Source organism: Acomys minous (assembly GCF_964271855.1).
Source record: "Acomys minous genome assembly, chromosome: 1".
In the NCBI taxonomy this organism is placed as follows: domain Eukaryota; kingdom Metazoa; phylum Chordata; class Mammalia; order Rodentia; family Muridae; genus Acomys; species Acomys minous.
In genome coordinates, this window is record NC_140483.1 from 167,531,827 (window position 1) to 167,552,868 (window position 21,042).

General features: G+C 36.2%; 1 protein-coding gene and 1 pseudogene across 15 annotated transcripts in view; one reads left to right on the forward strand and one right to left on the reverse strand.

Moving 5' to 3' along the window:
* Positions 1-21,042, reverse strand: part of PTPRD (protein tyrosine phosphatase receptor type D) — a 2,167,047-nt gene that overhangs the window by 873,288 nt on the left and 1,272,717 nt on the right. The gene's annotated exons all lie outside the window — the stretch shown is intronic.
* LOC311606941 (developmentally-regulated GTP-binding protein 1-like) lies at positions 2,803-14,256 on the forward strand (annotated as a pseudogene). Its single transcript has 4 exons — positions 2,803-4,141; positions 5,455-5,544; positions 11,547-11,661; positions 14,251-14,256. The product of its transcript is annotated as a developmentally-regulated GTP-binding protein 1-like (transcript).

Genomic DNA, 21,042 nt, shown 5'->3' on the forward strand with positions numbered 1-21,042 from the left:
TACCCTGAGTCTAAATGTGGTGACCGGGTCAATTTCATAAACAGATTTTCTTGACCAAATTTTAAAAGTCCATTCATTATTCCTTATAAAATTATTTTAATTCTTGTCAATTTACCTTTGTTTCTGCCAGCCTACCTCTGCACCTCTACTCATCCCTCCCCTTCTTTGTACCCATCTCTTTTTGTAGCATTTTATATATTGATTTGAACATTTAGAATCAATTTCTAGTTTTTCAATTCTGCACTCTTTATGTACATTTGAGTAAACTTCCTTTTGACTCCTGTCATTGTCTCTGTCACAAATGAGCAGCATCAATCAGCCCTTTACTGGATAACTTGTGTGAAGCTTCTGTTTTACACAGACATTATTATGGTAAAAAGGTGATATGGCCTTAAAAAGAAGGAGCAAAATATTATTTAAGATTTCAGAATTCACAGGCAACAAATGATAGTACTTTAGACTTTTGAAAATGTTTCATTTTAATAAATTGGGTAAAATTAGAAGGAAAAGCATATTTGAAAAAATCCCTCTAAATATTTAGTATACATAATTAGTTGAATGATGACTAAAATCCATACAAGGAAACATATTTTTAATGTAACTGTTTTGCTCTGTAAACTTCTCTCCAAGGCAGTTTCAACTTTTATGAAAGCAAATTCTTTAATATGGACCTGGTATGCTGGAGTGTTTTCATCACTGGGAAGATGAGGAGGCTAAAGGGTGAAAGACTTGCTTTGGCTCGTAGTTGCAGAGTCCCCAGTCCCCCTTCCTAGACTACTCTGCATGTGGGTACAGGCTAAGGTACAGTATCATTGCAGTGTAGAGAATGCTACTTACTCTGAGGCAACAGAAAGAGGAGCCTAGAAGGAAGTACACACCAGGTACAGTCGAACAAATTTATAACCACAGAAGCCTACATTAAGGTATGTCACAGCTTAGGAAGTTTCTTCCATGCCCTAAAATAGTGCCATCTGCTGGAGCCCAGGTGTCCAGCATTTGAGTTTTTGGAGGAGGATATTGCATATTCAAATCGTAACAGTTGACAATAATGTTGAACTGACATATACTCTGCTTTGAATTAACCTTCTAAAATTCACCCTGAAATTTAATTGCCACTGTAGCAGTGAGGGGAGTTCAGGCCTTTAAGAAGTGATTAGGAAATGAAGATGTTTCCCTCATAAGTTAATTTATGTTAAGTCAGGAAAGAATAAATTAATACAGGGATTTAGGACCATTTTATCCGGTACTCTCCACTCCCTCTCTTCTCTCTTTCCTTCTCCCTTCCCATCTCTTACCATGTGACACACTGTGATGTGATGTAGCATAAAGAGTCATAAACTGCAACTCTTGATACTGAGCTTCCCAGCCTCCCTAATTACGAGCCAAATCAGTGTGAACTGCTTATAATGAATCCAGTTTGTAGTAAGCTGTTACAGTATTAGAAGACAGCATGCAAAGCATTGTATAAGCTCAAAGGCACTGGCCATAACACAAACGAAAGGAAGGGGAGAAAAAAGCCCATTTCCCCCCCTCTTCCCTGAAAGAATGTTTTGATCCATAATGCCCTAGTCCTAATAGAGCTTGCTGACCCCAGACCTAGAGCAGCTCACCTGTGAGGGAGTGCACGTGCTGCTTGAATGTTGTGCATGTAAATACTAATGCATGTCCTATTTTACCTGGCACTGCAAAGCTCTGGAGGGTGTGAGTCAGGCAGTTGGACCACACACTGTTATAATTGGGTCAGGGAGGGGACTCAAACATTCTGCCACTAGCCATGCTTCTCAATGCCTGCGATTTTAACACATACACCCAACTGATCAAAGGTTAACATTTATGACACAGTGTCCACTCCACAGCAGGCCATGGTGGTTTTCTTTTTTTTCTTAGTTTATTTAAAGACTTTCTAATTTATGCTAAACCAGAAACATGATTTGCATTTCAATATTAGAAAAATTAGGCCTACCTCATGGATTAATTCAGAAGCTTTAGGGGACTATGCCTTGTGGGACATGGAATTTTAAGAACAGCTAAATTCAGGGGATAACCAAATCACCAAATCAGAAATAAAAACAAAAATAGGAACAGATACATTACTCACCAAAGAAGCAAAACAAAACAACAGAAAACCTCCAAACCAGAATCTTAATGTGTTTCGTTTCCTTGTATATTTCTGACACTATCCTGTTTTAAAGATATCCACCTATATCTTATCTATCTTTTATGTTTCTACTTGTCATTGTCATCATCATCATCATCATCATCATCACCATCATTATTTCGTCCCCTTGATATTTATTCTTGAACTTCATATACAGGAAATCTTAGTAGCACAGAAGAAATATGTTCAGTTTCCTCATCATTAAGTCGGGACAAGTTTAAGAGATGAATTACACTGAGTTTAATTCTACCATATGTCGGCTCACGGCTGGGAGTTTATTTCATTCTCTATACCAGTGGTTCCCAACCTTCCTAATGTTGAGACTCTCTAATACAATTTCTCATGTTGTGGTAACCCCAACCATAAAATTGTTTGTTCCTACTTCATAACTGAAATTTTGCTACTGCTATGAACCATAATGTAAATATCTGATAAGCAGGATGTATGATATGTTACCCCTGTGAGAGGGTCGTTCTAACCTCAAAGAGTCGAGACCTGCAGATTGAGAACCACTGCTCTATACTATCTTTTTTTCTTTTCTTGAAAACCTATTTTTTGGACACTGCAGCAGCGGCCTGTCGGGACTCAGCACAAGAGTAGATCTAAGCAGTTTGGAGACCAGCTGAGCCTCAAGCCTGCTCAGAATGAAGATGAGATGGCATGGATTCAGAAGAAAAGGCTGCACAGCACACCACCTTGGGCTGTATAAGGCTAGCCTTGCTAAGCTTAAAAGAGAGCTCATTACTCCCAAATGTGATGAACAGTGGTGGCCAGAAGAAGGTTTTGATGTGGCTAAGACAGAAAATGCTCAAAATGGGCTTGTGGGTTTCTATTTGTGGGGAAGTCAACTCCGCTAAATCACCTAGCAGGAGTGTATTCTGAAGTGTCAACCTATTAATACACTACTTTGACCACAGTTCCTGGTGTCAAAAGATGTAAAGTTGCCAAGATCCAGCTCCTGTGTCTCCCAGGTATCACTGAAGATGCCCAGGATGAAACAGTACAATCATCAAGTCATTGTAGTGGGACGGACATGTAATTTGATCTCAATTGTCCTGGATATCCTAAAACCCTTGAGACATAAGAAGATAACTGAAAATCAGCTGGAAGTCTTTGGGATTCACTTGAATGACAAATACCCCAACATTGGCTTTATGGAGAAAGACAAAAGAGGCATTAATCTCACAGCCACTTTTACTCAGAGTGAATTACATGCTTGAAATGACAGGGAACATTCTAGTGGAATACAAAATTCAAAATGCCAACATGACTTTTCGAAGTGATGCCACAGCTGACCTTAGTGACATGGTACAGGGGAATAGAGTTTATGTATCCTGTGTCTATGTATTGTATAAGGTTGATAAAATACCCAGGAATTGGTTATTAAGATGTCCCCCTATGGACCAATTTCTTCCCATAATCACTGGAACTTTGATGACCTGTTCTAGAAAATCTGGAATTACATGAAACTAGTAAAATTTTACTCTAAAACCAAAGGCTAGTTATGAAATTATACAACTCCAGTAATGCTGCCTTACTCCAGGACCATTGTGGAAGATTTTTGCATGAAGATTCACAAAAATCATATCAAAGCATTTAAATATGTTTTAGTTTGGGGGTCTGTCTGTGAAACATAATCTCTAAAAACAGGTAAGGCCACACTTTAGAAGATGAAGATGTCATTCAGCTTGTCATAAAGCAAAACACCCTTTTCCATTTTCTGGCTAGCCACAAAAATTTTCCTTGTGACCAAGTACCCTTCTCCATCCCTTTTTGTCTTTGGCAGCCACTGGAATCTCGTACAGAGATGGAAACAGAAATTTCCAAACAGGAAGAAATCCTTGTAGCTGAAGCTCACTTAGAATTCCTTATTCATCATCTTCGATCTTCCAAGTTCTGGGCTTATGAGGGTGTGCCTGTAAAACCTCAGCAACATCACCTTTCTTACCTTAGTGTCACTTCTATTGAACTGCATAAAAGCCTGTTGGGCCAACCTACTGAAAAAAGACATTTTTTTTCCCCCATGCCATATATTATGATTATGTTTTCCTCTCTCTCAGCTCAGCTCTTCCCAGATCCGCCTCCACTTCCCTCTCATCTGGAGCGGTATCCTTTCTGTTTCTCATTAGAAAACAAATAAACATCAAAGGAATAATGATAAGATGAAATAAGGTAACTGTTTTTAAAAGTTGCCATAGGGCAAAACAAGTAATCAGGAAAAAAGAGGCAAAGGTTACGTACAAGAAACATATACAGATGTAGAGACACATGTTTGAAGGCACAGGAAGGAATAGAAATCCCAAAATGGAATGTAAGGGGTAGATTTGAGGTTGTGAATTTTCAGAGATGTACCAGAATGATTGTCTAGCTACTGTGAATTCTGGGGAGTTCTTTTTGGAATGTGTTGTTTTGAGCCTTGAATCAGTAGAATGTAAAACCTCTGTTGGTAATACCTTTCCAACAAGACAAGTAAAAACACTTGCCACAATATAAACTTCCCTGAAAATTCATCTTCATCCTATGTTTATTTGTCTTGTTTACATGTATGGGACACATATATGTATTTTGGCTTGAGATAACCTTCCCAGAGCCTGCCAGAATAGAAGGCTCTATTCTCTTTTAAAAGTCACTAAATATTAAAATATATCAAAATAGTTGAAGAACTAAAGATAACATTTAAAAGTAGAGCATGTAAAACAATTTACTAATTAAGCAAAATTGATTTCTTAAAGTAGAAAAGTAAATTATAGTGAAAATTCTAAGAATGAACTATTTTGAAATTTCCAAATTATGATTTTCAAGAATTTTTAGTAGCAGTGTATCAGAACTCATATTTTTACCAAATCTTGGTATAAATATTGATTTATAAAACCCAAATGTGTATCTTCCCAAACATGGTCAAGAAGCTGATTCTGAGGGTGATTATAGGCACAGGTAGGAAATGGAGTTGTTTTTTGTTCAGTAAGTATGATATATACATTATAATTGCCTTATAAAAACATATATGCATTCTCAGATTTGCCCTGTTATGAGCTTTGGTCAGAGAAGCTGGAATTTGTAGTTTTGATTGACTTTTTTTCAATAGTGAGAAGTGTTACCTGATCAAAATGTAATATGCCAAAGTGTGGAAGATAAATACTTTCAGAATATTCAACTAAAAATGATACATCTATACTTTACAAAAAGAATGTTTGTGATGGAAAGTGGGCATGAAGAATTTCAGTCTGCAAAGGCAGGAGCAGAGCCCTGTTGAACATTACTCTCAGAATGACATGGTTATTGTTTTCTTGTCATAGCCGCTATGGCTGTACAATATTTGGCCCATCAACATCAACATGTAAGAAAAGAGGGCTCATGGGGCTTCATCTGATTTTGAGGATCTGTGGGTAATTAATGGTTGGTAAAGAAGGAAGAACCCTTTTCCTCAATGGTATATCCATAGCAAGATGCCATGCTCTTATAAAAAACAGCTCACTAATGAGCTGGTAAGCAATCTTAATTAAATATTGGGTTGCCAAATAAGACACAAAAGTAGAGGGTGGACTAATTTGGAAGAGGAAAGGGACTAATTAGAGTGGGAAAGGGACGGAAAAGTGTAATTAGGATGAATATGGTAAAGATGTCATTCATACAAACATCATAGCAAATCTAGTGATGTTTAATATTTACTGACAACATGAGAGGTTCTAAAATCATGAAAAGGAAGAAAATGTGCTTTGGCGATGTGTGTGATGGATTATCTAGTTAAAGTGGGAATACTCACCCTAAATATGGGCAGCACCATACTATATACTGTAATCCCAAGTTACATACAAGATAAAACAGATACAGATACAAGATAAACAGCAACATTCATCCCTTTTCGCCTCCTCTCTGAGGCAGCAATATGTGAAGTAGCTTCCTATATGTCATCATGTATTCTTTGCAGATTGTATCCTCAGAATAGGAGCCAAAAGAAATCCTTCCTCTGTAATACCATTATAATGCCTCTTATCACATCAATGAGAAAAGTAACTAATCAATAAAATTGGTACCAGAAGTGGGGTGACAATGCAAAAAACCTAGACCATGTGGTCTTTAGGTTTCGGGAATTGGTTCAGAACTCTGACCTATAAAGGCCCTAGGATTCTATAAACAAGGCTTTATTCTTGTGGACATGTGAATGCCAAGAGCAGTGTACACAATGGAGCCCAGGCTTTCACAATTTCCAATTGGAATGAAGACTATCAGAAACTGTTTCAGAGGCTTTTCTTGTTACACATTTTTTAGTAGACTATGCTGCATATGTCCCATTTCCCATGAACCTTCAAGAGGATTAAATAAAAATTGATACATTAACTCTTTAGCAGAGGAAGTTTTGAGACTACAAAACATCAAGGCTGTGGCTACTCCTCTGTGCTTTTACTCAGATCTACAGTGATAGAGACTCAACATATGGGAAGGCATGGAATTTGTTGGGGAAAGATGCTTTTACTCTCAAATATCATTATTATGCATAAAATGCATTAAAAAATGAAACCCAGGATTATTATGTCTGAAAAATTGCCTTAAGTATATGTTTGAATTCAATGATCATTCAGTTTGAACTTAATGCTTGGCCATTAATATATTTATTGATGACTTTTGAAGTTCTAACTTACTAGCATTGAATCTAGATAGTACTAAAGACATGCTATTCCTTCTCTCTCTCTCTCTCTCTCTCTCTCTCTCTCTCTCTCTCTCTCATATATATATATATATAATATATATATATATATGTATATATACATATATGTGTTCTGTATATGTATTAATATAGAGTAGTTACTCTTTTTTTTAGTTTTTTTTTCTAATCTTTCACTTATTTTTTTCTTTTTTTATTAATTTATTCTTGTTACATCTCAATGGTTATCCTATCCCTTGTATCCTCCCATTCTTCCCTCCCTCCCATTTTCCCATTATTCCCCTCCCCTATGACTGGTCCTGAGGGGGATTACCTCCCCCTGTATATGTTCATAGGATATCAAGTCTCTTCTTGGTAATCTGCTGTCCTTCCTCTTAATAAAAGTAATTTTTAAAAGTTAGCATATTTATTTTTATTACATTTTAAAATTCTTAATTCTGTGTATATTTTTATCTAAACATTTCAACATGCTTCAATTTGAATAATTTTTATTTTGTTTGAAATTTCACTTTATTTTAAAGTTTATTGAGGTCTCATGACGTTTCAAGCATAAAGGTGCTGTAAATTTAAATTTATACAGTGACTATAAATTTGTATCTTTTTTTTCAACTTTGTTTTTTTCCAGTTTTCTTTAATGAATGTTGTTGAAATCATACTGTCTTATTTCTTAGGACTGATATCACAATTTTCCATACATCTGAAAGCTTAAATTGGCAGACATTTATGTTTTCACAGTTCTAGAAGCCAAAGGTCCAAAGTCAAGATGTCAGAATGCCTTCAACAGAGGCCTGAGGTGAGAATGATTTCCTGTACTTCCTGCTGTGAGAGTTGCCATCTTTCTCAGCCTGTGGCCACATCTCTTAAATCTCTACTCTGTTTTCACATAACATTCTTGTCTCTTTTCATTTCTGGTAGTTTAGTGTTTGCTTGACATTTGAATGGAGTCCACTTGGGAAAGTAGGATACTCTTCTTATCACATGATCTTTAAATTAATTACATCTGTATCTATGCTTTACCCCACTGCCCAAAATAGATGACATTTATAAACTCCAGGACAGAGAATAAGAGCATCTTTTGGGAGAAGTCACAATTCTACCAGCATGTATACATTTCCTTAAGAAAAAAGTACTTTTTAGGTATAATAAATCTGCATGCTTTTCAATTTTTTAAATTTTTATAGAAAATAATTGATACCAAATATATGGGTATGATGAAGGGTTATATTAGATACTAGATTTAGAAATAAACTGATTTTAGTGAGGAAATTTTTGTTATGTTTTTCCTCTGATGTTTTAGTTAGCTACCTAAGAACGAGTTTTGATTTATTCACAATTAATTTTATTACTGGTAGGTGAGCATAATTTTAATATATAAGGATAGACTTGCTAGAATATTCTTTTCCATTGTTGCTACAAATAATATGTCATTTTATGTAATATCTTTCAACAGTGAAAGGGAAGAATTCAAAAGATAGAACGGATATGGAAGTGTTTGGTCCAACATGCAGGATTAACATTTGGAAGCCTTACAAGTAATTCTAGACAATACCACACATGTTTCATGATGGATAAATCTTAGTGGAAGAGACATACAGACATTAGAAAATAGTTCAATTTAAATAAAAAGAGAAACAGTATCATAAATCCCTTCATTTCCTCATTCCTCTGTCTCTCTCTCTCTCTCTCTTTGTTTCTGGATTAGACTTTGTCCAGTTGTGGAATCCCAAACCATTAAGTATCTTTGAAAATACAATTTTCACAGGTTCCATGACTGTTGTTAGAATATTTCTTACTAACTGTTCTTTCTGTCTACTCTAAGATATTTCTTACTCAAAAGACAAGATTTTTTGTTTTTGTTTTTTTGTTTGTGTGGTGTGTGTGTGTGTGTGTGTGTGTGTGTGTGTGAGAGAGACAAAGCTTCCTGCCGCTATAATGTACATCCACAGTACAGCTTTAGTGGCACCAAATGGAAGATAGCATAGTTCAATTAAATAACGCAATGGCACTAAGTCAATACACAAAGCTCAAGACAAACACAGACTAAGCTTTGTTGTGTGCAAATAGACGCAGAAGAAAAACAATGAACATCTGTAGTTCAAGCCACTAGAGCATTAATTTGCTTTTAGGTGCTCTTGAGGACTAGAAATATATTTGCTTTGATCAGAGTGATGGCTATATTCAAATTCAGTTTTCATTATTGTTGACATATTTGGATTCCTCCCAAAGACATAGCTTCTATTTGTTATTTTTTTATTAATTTATTCAGATTACAACTCAATTATTCTCCTATCACTTGTATCCTTCCATTCCTCCTACCCTCCCACCCCTACCCTCCCTTAAGTCCATGTCCAGGGGGCGGATCTCCTCCCCCACTTTATGGTTGCAGGCTAACAAGTCTTATCTTGGTAGTCTGCCTAGTCTTTCTTTGAGTGCCACCAAGGCTCCTCTCCAAGGGGAAGGTCATCGAAAATGCTTCTTGGTTATTAGTTTATTTATTCTGAGAACCACTGAGTTTAATCAGGATCACCTGTGTGACCATGTTTGTGAGTGAATACTAGAGCCCAGTGAACACTTCAGCATGTAGTGCTACAACTAAAGAAAATGACTGTCTTTTCTTCAGAAACTATAGGTAGCCTGTAGTTCAGCAGGGTTAGGCACATGGTTCTTTCCTCAATTTATGTTTGACTATTGATGAGCCCAAGCTTGTTCAGTCCTATTGCAGGCACCATAACTTCTGTGATGTGATGGCTGCATCGTGCCTTCCATACTCAGAAGTCAGTGTTTCACATCCCTTCTTCTTTCTTCAGGCTCATGTATTTCTTCCACTTCTCAATTCCTCAGTGATCCCTGAGCTTTAGTGGTTGTACTATAAGTGCCCTGTTTATGCCTTCACTTATTCTCAGACGTTGAATAGCTGTGAATCTCTGCTGTTATCAGCTTTCATTTCAAAGAGATGCTTCTCTAGTTAAGGTTGGGAGTAGCCTTTGTCTGTGGGTATAAATCAGATTGGCAACAGGCCAATTTTGCTAACTACAAGCAGCAAATTTTTCCCTAGGATCTAAGACATTTTCTCTCTTAGGTTTTCTGAGGCGCTTTAGAGTACCAGGTGTAAGCATTTTGCTGCTTAAGTTGAACAGAAAATAATAATTTTTTTTTGTTGTTTAAAGATGAACTGAAAGGAGATATAGATAATTTCTCTATATAGCCAAAGGACTTGATCTATTTTAAGTAAATGGACAGTACTCCAATTCTAAAATTATTCTATGGATGTTAAAACTCACAGTGTCTTTCTGATAAAGAAAATGTACATAATTGTTGGCAACAGTCTTTCTTCTAAAACAGTCTACTTCACTTTGAAGTATAATGGTACATTAATATTTTTTCTCAGAGTTAGGGGATTATAAAGATCAGAGCAAGCACCACAATGGGATTTATTGGCATAAACAGTTCATAACATTAAATTGGCACCAAAGTGTTCTACAACTCTATTTTTAGATCAAAAGTTGATAATTAAATCATAAAATGTGATCTAAGTGTCTTCTGCAGTCACGAAAGTCTGTAAGGACAAGTGCACTGTGCTTTGTGCTCATGACTGTCTGCTGAAGGTCTAGAATACTTACCAGTCTCTAATTTAAGATTCAGAGTATGTTCAAAACATTAGACTCAGTGGCATTTGAACCTGAGTGGGATTCAAGTAAGGTGTGATGGGTGTATTTGTTTTCTGGAGTGTAGAAACTGAAGCCACTAGGCCATAGTAAATTTCCCATAGGTGAAAATACGACTTCCTTGAACACTGGGAATGTTCTTAAATGGAATGTGCGTTTAGTGGTCCTAAGAAAGAGTAACAGGTAAGAATAAAGTCTATCTCCCTTGTTCCTTGGCACCAATACCACAAACAGTCCTAAGCAGCCTTAGGAATGCTAAGTAAGAGGATGCATTTCAAGAATGCGTTCTTCCATGAGCAAAATCTATAAAACTCTGAACACATATGTACACAAATCACACTTTTTCAGATTCACATCTTTTTCTACCATCAGCCTTCAAGCTTTTACACTCCTTTCATTTTCTCTTATTCACCATCTGATCACTCTAATGTTTGTGGTTAAAATACTCACGTGCTGTCATCTAATCTCTCCAAAACTAATAAAATTTGCTCATTTTCCCCCACAAATATCCTTGAGAGCAAAAGTAACTTGTCAAAGTCCTTCAATGATTGGCCAATCTGATACTAGGATAACCTGCCATGTGCAATCCAGGTTAGAAGCTTTGTAAGTCTATGAAGGAAGTGTTAATATCCTGATTCATTGTAAGAACCTCAAAGATGAATGATGCTTGAAAAAACTCCTATTCTTCTATGTGAAATGAGACAATGTTGCTATAGCCTTGAGATTCTGGCTCCTCCCCCAGTTCATAGTGTGTTTATTCATGGCACAATCTTCTTTACATAACTTCAGGCTAATTACTCTGCTTCTGTTGTTTCTTTATTTTCACTTGGAAAGCCAAATTATAATACCCCTGGTCTTGCTGGTCGTCCACCTGTGTAACAAAATCTATCCTTTATGTCCTCTTTGTTCCTCTATTATATACTAGGGATAAAAAGCACCCAGTGAATACTTCATTAATATGCAGACTGTCTCAGTGAAAGTGTACCATTGGATTATCTAGCAGAATCCTCTCTTTGTGGAAACAGAAAACAAAATTTTTCTAATTTAATGACATTACCAGGCTTCTTGATATGGTGGAAAACTCTGAAACAACAGAAGGCCGAAACGTAAAGGAAAATCGTCTTGACAGAGCGCGGAATGTACACATGGCGTGCAATTCTGCTTCTACACTTCAGGTGAGTACTTAGCACATTGGCTAAGTACCTTGCATGAGGATAAAAGACTGAGTTCCACTGTCTAAAACCCAAACCCTTGGGCATGAAATGTGTCTTGTCCTTAATTTGAAAATGGCATAATGCTTTAAAGGCAGGATATGTTTGACATTTAAACATTTCTGTGCCAGGGCAAAAATGCACAGCACACATGCACACAGGCAAATACATGTATGCAAACACAGATGCACATATGTGCTAATATGCACATTTATTATGTGCATACGCATGTTCATACATATTATGCACAGCCTCATACAGAACTGCACAACTATGTCAAGCTTCTAGATCAGTAAAACAGCTGTAAACATGAAAATTTCTTGACAACTGCAAAAATAACTGAAAGTGACAGTAGCCAATATTATATACATCTGAAGAATGTAATTTACATCTTAGTGAAATTAAACATACTATAATAGTCTAGCTTCCAGGCAGCACTAGTATTAAATTTGCAGTAGTAGATTATGACATCACGTGAAACCCCAGGATACACATTAAGGTCTGCCTATTATGGTTTGTAATCTGTATTGCTGTTCTGGTTAGCTTTTCATTTAATTCATTGCAAGCTTCTATTTTTAAAAGAGACAAATAACAGCAATTGAAGATGCTGCTCTGTGCAATAGCTGTTAAGCCTCGGGATGTAGTGATGTCACATTGTAGAATCAGTGATGATAGCTTATATCTGAGAAGCATTAAGAAGTCAGAATTATATTGAGGAGTGTAATAACATTAGCCTTTTTACAGCCAGTAAGTATAATTTGAGGAGGTATTCTAACTCACCTTTATTTTTAAAATGTTTCATCGCTAACTAAGATTGTACAATGCTGGAATAACAATAAAGTCTGCTTATTTTAGTAGAGAGTTTATATTATATAGCAGCAATCACAGGCAAATAGACTGCACTGAAAGCATTACAAGTTTCTACTCTTTTGGCATAAGAAAGGAAGAGAAGCAGGCGGGAGAGAGAACTCTGTTGCTGTGCACACAGGGGATTTAAGCTTGTTCCTCAAATCCATGTAAAAATAGGTGCACATGGTATGCACACCTGTAATCCCAGCACTGAGCCGACAAAGACTGGCAGATCCCTGAAGCCTATTGGGCACATTGCCTAGTTGAATTGGTGAGTTTCAGGACTAAATGAAACTCTATCACATAAATACATACAACACACCAGAATGATCCTGAGAAGTGATACCAAGGTGTCTATGCAAATGTGCACATTTGAACACATGTGTACACGATCACACACAAGAAAAGAGGAAGGTAAGTGTCTGCGAATGTACTAAAAATAATTTAAGTAATTAGTGTGTAAAAGATTTTCTTTGGAGGAGTTTATGATTCATATTTAACATTTCCAAAAGGCTCATTTAAAGGTTTCATGGACTTTGTTTCTTTTTAATCATGATTCTCAAGAGTTGTGAAGCTGTGTTCAAAATCCCTTGTGGTGGCTTTTGGAAGGAAGCATGCAGTTTGAAAGATGCTTTACTTTCCAGATGATTCTGATGTTGCATAAGGCTATTCATTCATTCATTTTTGTGCCAAGCCTGAAACATAACCTAGTGAAAGTCCTGTTTTTTTCTTGAAGGACACTTGAGGACCAAGCTGATGAAAATGCTTAGACAAACCTTCTTCAACCAATGGCTGCCAGGTCTGGAAAAACAAAAACAACAACAACAACAACAAGAACAAAAAATCCCTAGTTTATTGTCTCATATATTTGGGCTCCTGTTATCATAAGAGACTGAGTACAGGACCAGTAGAGGCTGTTCAAGTAAATATAGCAGGGACTTACATTTGCATATTCAGAATAAGGCAGAGGAGTAAAATGAGGCTTGGCGACACGTTTGTTAAAAAGTCTATCTGGGTCTTTAATTAAATAAATACAAGAAAAAAAAGCCAAATGTAAGTACACATTTATACGTAAGGCTGATGGATGAGAGATAATGAAGCATCTATGAAGGTGGACTTAGAAAATACAATGGAATAGAGGAGAGTTATCTCTACCCTTCTATCCTTGAGTGGACTGTGCTGAAGGCTTTGTGAAGCACGTGTAAACTTCACGACTCACATGGTGCCTGCTGTTTGTCAGAGATGTTGAGAATTTAAGCCAGACACTGGAATGGAAGCCAGGCATTTCTATGAGAAATATTACTTTAACATATCACCGTAAGATATATTTTAGGTAAATGTTACCTATGAAAGTTAGAGAGGTAGGTGAAATCTCACTCCTGATTTTCAGAAGGAAGAAAGGTAAAAGAGGACATCAGGATAATGGAGAATATGGGGAAGAATAAAATGAGACTGCCAGCAAACCCCTGACTTCACATTTGGGAACAGCATAACCCTTCCGCACTTCCGCGGGGTGGAGAGTGAATTTTAATTCAAACAAGAAAAGAAAACCATCTCTTAAAAAGCAACCTATTCCCACTTGTAAGAATACTCTTCTTTCATCTCTCACTCTAGGGAAAACAGGTTTTATGTAGTTTTATCCCAACTGCCAATATTTATATGACTTTAGAGAATGCACTTGTAATCTTAATGCTTCTTTTCTAGGGCTAGTTGCTGTCTTCTTCTGATCCTTCCTATGAGTTCTATACTTTCATAATATTCTTTCCTTTTTATTTAAATGTATTTATACATATACATATACATATATATTTCACACAGGGAGAACAAATTTCTTTGTTTTTGGCAAGACTGGGAAGTTAACCAAGGGCCTTGCATTTGTTAGGCAAGCACTCGACATTGAACTGTGTTATGCCCCAGAATTATGTATTTGTCTTTGAAAAGGTAACCTGGTTGGGGTAGGGTCTGGTGAGTTCTTTCTTTAATGGTTAGGGAGTCTGGCCTTGTCTGAATGGCTGACTATGTTATTTAAGTATTCATATAAAGCCACTCTCTTCGCCCAGTCTTATTTTAAAACACAGGTTAATTTCCAGGTGTGATGGGCAGTGGGTATTAGTCTTTTCTTGGGCGGTCCAGAGCAGTGGTCCTATTGCTCCACACTGAAGCAGTAACAGTGCAGAAGCAGGCTGAGAGTGTTGGCTTAGCTGACACTGTGGTGTGTTTCTCCAGTTCTCCTTTCACTGCAGAATTTATTCATTAATAGCCATCAGTACTGAAACTTGTGTTTGCAAAAGTAAGAGAGTTGATTAATAGGTATTTTATACATCTGGTATTTTCTCATAAAAGACTAGAAAACTTATTTCAATTATCATACCACCAACAAGGATGCAATCTGTTCACAAGGCCTGTTTACGAGTGGCTGCTTTGGGTAATGGCTGTTTTCTTAGCATGGGAAATGAAATATAATATTATTAAGCAGAGATATGCAGAATGAGGTGTCAACTTATCCATCTTCCTGATGTTTATAGGCTTCACTTTTTAAAATGTTTATTTTATTTTATGAGACCTCATGTTAAAATATTTTCTATTTGAAATGATGTAATTTCTTTTATTCCTATTTTAATATCCTTGAGTATTAACATCCTTAAATTTATAAGCAATCAAATAAGGAAACCTGTGGTAGTCACCCTATCATTTCCAGCCGCATAAGTGAATCATAATGGGAGAGACAATAAAAAGGAAAATCTTTGCAAGATGAAAACTGCTGGGGTTTGCCAGAAGGAAAGCATAGCTTAACTTCTAGAGACCACCTGTGGTAATAGAAAAAAAGGGGAAAGTTAGTGAAAAACACATTATAAGTAATGCGGTTTGTCTGTTTTTCTCTCTCTGTCTCTCTCTCTCTGTCTCTCTCTGTGTCTCTCTCTGTCTCTCTGTCTCTCTCTGTCTCTCTCTGTCTCTCTCTCTGTCTCTCTCTCTCTCTCTGTCTCTCTCTCTCTCTCTCTCTCTCTCTCTCTCTCTCTCTCTCTGTGTGTTCATTAAGAAAATCAATAGGGAGAGGTACATGACAAAAGATATAATGGAATCTGGGCATGGTGCTGTATGGCTTTAATCTCAAGATTGAAGACAGGAGACAGAGGTAGTTCTTTTTAAGTTTGAATCTATTCGGTTTATAAAGCCAATTCCAGCCAATGCTACAAGGTGAGTGAGAATTTCTCTCAAAACAAAACAAAACAAAACAAAAAGCAATACAAAACAACATTAACAAAAAAAGAGCAGACAACTAATAGAAGTAAGGTGCATTGGTTTTACACATTAGTAAAACTTAAGTAATTCCCAAAATATCTGCTCCTGCAGTGTTGTAATACTTTTGTTTTTCCACTTTGTATTTAGAACCTCTAACTTCCCCTAAGGATACTGTTGCAAGTTGTTGGTTTACAACTGGGAGTCAAATTTTGCGAGGTCCTAGAAACTTTGGCAGATGAGGCTTTCCTGAAGGAAGTGAGTCTTTGCGTTCCTCATCCGTGGGTGGGACTTCCTGTTCTCTGTGCGTCCTTTCTGACACGAATGAACATTTTTTTCTCTGCTGCTTCACTAGTCTTACCAAGCCCTCTCAACCATGATGCACTGACAGATTTGGGATTTTTAGCCATAAGAAGTTTTTTTTTTTAGCCTTTTATGTTGTGCTGTCAGGTATTTGGCCACAGTGACATGAAATGAATGAATAAGTTATTTTCATTTGCTTTAGGAGATAAATGATAAAGAATATCTTAAAAGCTAATTATTGTTGATCATTTAATTATAATTATTTCTGTTTATTTTCCCACCAACCACAGCATTAAAAGTAGGCCTATGTGTAGACAAAAAAAGGAAGAGGAGGAGGAGAAGAAGAAGGAGAAGAAGAAGAAGAAGAAGAAGAAGAAGAAGAAGAAGAAGAAGAAGAAGAAGAAGAAGAAGAAAGTAGGTTCCATACTAAGGGAACACTGGTGGATGGTATGGACTGTAGGGATTTACAATACTATCTCAGAGGAGTAATATGTATTAAAAATGCAAAGATAGATGACATTACATGGACAGGTAGCATCACGTGCTATACCTCCCTTAACATGACTTTGAATGCACTTTAATAATGAGTAGCTTATGAAAATAAGAATAAGAACATGCTGTTTTAGTTACAGCTGCTCAAAAGTAGGCTCTTGGTATATAGCCCAGGCTACCCTTAAACTCCTGAATCTGTGCTTCAGCCTCCCAAGCATGTAGAGTACAGACTCTATGGCTGTACCTAACATAAAAACACTGCTTCAAAAGTACAGTTTAGATCACTATTGTATCAAGGAAATAAAGAAAATGGTATGTTACAATTTTCCTTCTTCTAGTAAATAAATTATTAAAAATAATTTAAGAGCTATATTTTATCAATCCCCCATCACAAACAGCATAATTTCAATATATAATTAACAAATATTAGCATAATATAATACTTTTTAAATGTATTCTTCAACTGATACCTATTTCACCTCACATAACAGAACAGTTTGAATAGTTTGGGCTTGTCATATTTTAAGTGCTACTTTGTTGTATGTAGTTAGTAGCAATCTTATTGGACAACACAGTGCTCAGTGGTGGAAAATGTGCCATTTCAAAGAGAAATGGGCTGTGAAATGGGCATCAGTATAATTCAGTGAAAAATTGCCATACTATGGTTATCAGTGAGTACATAGTGTCATCACTCAGGCAATGGCTTTTCTAGTTTGACACACAGAGAAAACATCAGAGGGACTCAGTACAATATCAATGAATGATGAATTATTTTCATGGAGAACAGACAAAATCTATGTTTGTTATTGACTAAGATAATTATTCTTTTATTTACTGAAATGAAGTCTGTCCATTGATTAATTGTTAGCACTGTAATAACTTTTTTCTCTTTTTTATATTTTATTAATTTATTCATATTACATCTCAATTGTTAGCCCATCCCTTGTATCTTCTCTCCCTCCCTCCCATTTTCCCCTTACTCTCCTCCCCTATGACTGTGACTGAGGAGGACCTCCTCCTCCAGTATATGCTCATAGGGTATCAAGTCTCTTCTTGGTAGCCTGCTATCCTTCCTCTGAGTGCCACCAGCCTGCCCATCCAGGGGACATGGTCAAATATAGGGCACCAGAGTTCGGAACTCTGTAATAATTTCTTAAAGAAACTTAGTAATTGAAGTTCTTTACAACCTTGGTACCATCTCTACTCAGATGTTTATAGTAAAGAAAGATTTATACATTTTTATTCTCTTTTGTATATAAATATGCAGACCCTTCAAGCTGTTCCATGTATTCTATCAGGAACCTGCTAAGAAGTGTGTTTACTTGTGTGTTTGTTTGTTTTAATAATAATGCCCAAAGTCTCCCCAGATTTTCTTGGTGTGTGGGGCTCCAAGATTTCTAATTATATTAAATGAAAGAAGTCTTGGAGGAATGAGAGGATACAAGGAATGGGATAACAATTGAGATGTAATATGAATAAATTAATAAAATATATTTAAAAAGAAGTCTTGAGCAACACATCTCATAAGTGAAATGGGAAAAGTAAAGGACAAACAGAATTTCAAAAGCAGCACAAGTGTTATGTCCCATGTAAGGCACATCCATATAGGATTTCCCACAGCAACCATGCAGAATATTGGGTTGCGGCTTCAAAGTATAGGAAAAAATTAGAAAACCTGCCAGTCAAAAATATTTTAACTCTTTCAGAAATAGTGAGAGGCAAAGATTCTTAGACAACATAAAGGGAAAAGTAATTCATCACTGGGTGGAAGAGTCAGGCAGAGCCCTGGGACTCACTAGATAACCAGCCTATTAGAAATGGAGAGTTTTGGGTCAGTGAAACGCTGTTTCAAGTCAGTATGACAGCAAGCCATACATCACAGGGATGTATATGCATGGACTCCTGCACACTCAAGTGAGTGCACCACACACTTACTTCACTCACCTACACAACACATGCAGAAAAAAATGCACGAGCTATGTTGAGTCATCTAGAAGAAATGCATGAGTTCCAACACATATATCCTACCAAGACAGAATGGAAAATATGAACACTGCAATAATGAATAAGGAAGTTGAATCTGTAAAGCAAGCTTCCAAAATCAAACTCCAAAATTGATAACATTGCTAGTGAATTGTGCCAAATATTTATGTAAAAAAGTCTTCATCAAATTTAAGAAATGGAATGATCTCTTGAAAGTATTACCAATTATATCAAATCAGTGAGGGAAAGTACACTAAAGATCAGCATCCATAACAACTACAGTATCAAAATACCAGCAAGTAAAATTGCATACCTGATTAAAAGGAACGGACTCCTGACAAAGTGTGGTTCAACATATGCAGCTTCAACCCTCAAACACAACAGTACAAAAGTCACTATCATCTCAATGGTGCAGACAGATTGGCAAAGTTCAACATATTATACAGTGGAAACTCCCAACAAATTTGTATAGAAGGGGTATACCTCACCACATGAAAGTGCATAAAAAAGAAGCTCAGAGCTCACATCACACACACAGGTAAAGAACTGAAGAATTTTCCTCTAAGATCAATAATCTTTTGGATAATATTAAGAATGCATGCTTGTATTGCTTCTAATCAAAATCATACTTGATTTCCTTGCATGAATAATTACATAAGAGAAGAATATATAAAATGATCCAAATTGAAAAGATGCTGCATGAATGAATGCATTTAGAAAAGCATAAGGATATAGAATAAAACGTTAGCTATATTTCTTTCTTTCTTTCTTTCTTTCTTTCTTTCTTTCTTTCTTTCTTTCTTTCTTTCTTCTGGAACAGGATCTCTCTGTGTAGCCTTGGCTGTCCTGAACTCCCTTCCTGGAACAGGCTGGCCTTGATCTCAGAATGATCCCCCTGCCTCGGCCTCCCAAGTGCTGGAATTAAAGGCGTGCACCACCACATCCAGCTCTAGCTATGTTTCTTAGGTTAGCAATAAATTGCCTAAGAAAGAAACAAAAACAAGTATCCACTCTGCCATAGCATTAAAATAATTATCTATGAAGAACTTAAAAAAGAAAGGATAGCTTTCTTTAAGTTGAAGTTTATATAAACTTTAATAAAAGACATAAATATTTGAAGAATTAGCCCAAGTCTATAGTTTTATAGAATTGTTATATTTAAGATGGCTATACTGGCATGATATCTCTAGAGTTAATGTAATTCCAGTGGAAATTCCAATGTACAGAGACAGGAATAAAATTAAGAACTATACATTTAAGTGGAACGACAAATTATAACCAATAGCTAAAACAACCTTGAAAAAATGAACAAGCCTGAAGCATATTACTTATTACAAATGAAAAGCTAGACAGAGCAATAGAAATAAAAACAGACTAGTGGCCAAATGAGAGCACAAAGGGGAAAAATCCATCTTGTTACTCAATTGCTCTTAGACACAGGAACTGTAAGGCCCCAAGAAAGGTAATAACACATTAAATTAATGATGCCAGAAAAAGTTGATATCCATGTATAAGGAATGATTTCAAAACACATATTATCATTTTATTCTGAAAAATAAATTAGAAAATAAATGTCATGGTTCCATCACACGTTTTAGATATGAACCTCATGCATAGGCAACAGAATCACAGAAAAATAAGTAAAATTATACCAGCAAAGTGTACAAAGAAAAGCACATATAATGGAAAGTTTGGAACCACACAATTAATAAAGAGTAAATATTCTAAACAATAAGACACTTAGAGAATTCAGTAGGATAGAAAGCCTCATTGTTAAATTTATAAACATTTCCAACACACACTTTCCCCAAAATACATTCAACTGGTTAACATACAGGGAAAAGTCCTCACTATTTTTAGTCATGAGATAAATAAAAACAAAATCCTAACGTAGCACTACTTTGAATCAAATATGCAAATCATGAAAACAAGAAACAACCAAAATGGGAGTTTGTGGAGAAAGGGTAGTCCTTGTGTCCTCTTAATAGAAATGTAAAATAGCATAGTCATTGTAAGATACACCATGATCATTTCTTGGGTTCAAAATGGAATTGCCATATGACTCAGCATTCCCAAGTCTTGACTACAGGATTTATACACATAGGGCAAGTGTTATTAACTATATCATGTACACACATGATGTTGGTGGGTTTCTCCGGACAAAGACTCAAGAATAAATTACCTTTGAAGGGCAAGAGAGACATAGAGAGGTGTTTAGAAGTGGTGATGGCCACATGATTTAATTTATTTCACATCAAAATTTTACTGGCCACTAAGTACAAGAAGGCATATGTATCTTTCCAGAGACTACCTTGAAAGCTTAGAGTTTTGGTCTATGTAGGTGGTAGGGAAAAAAAGAGAAAGATGAAGAGAAGAGCCCTTGTCTGTGTTTTACAGATGTGGCAAAAGCATTAAAGGTTTGGAGGGAAGATTTCATTTCGATCTAGCGATTTAGAGAATCAAAAGGACAGCACAAATAGG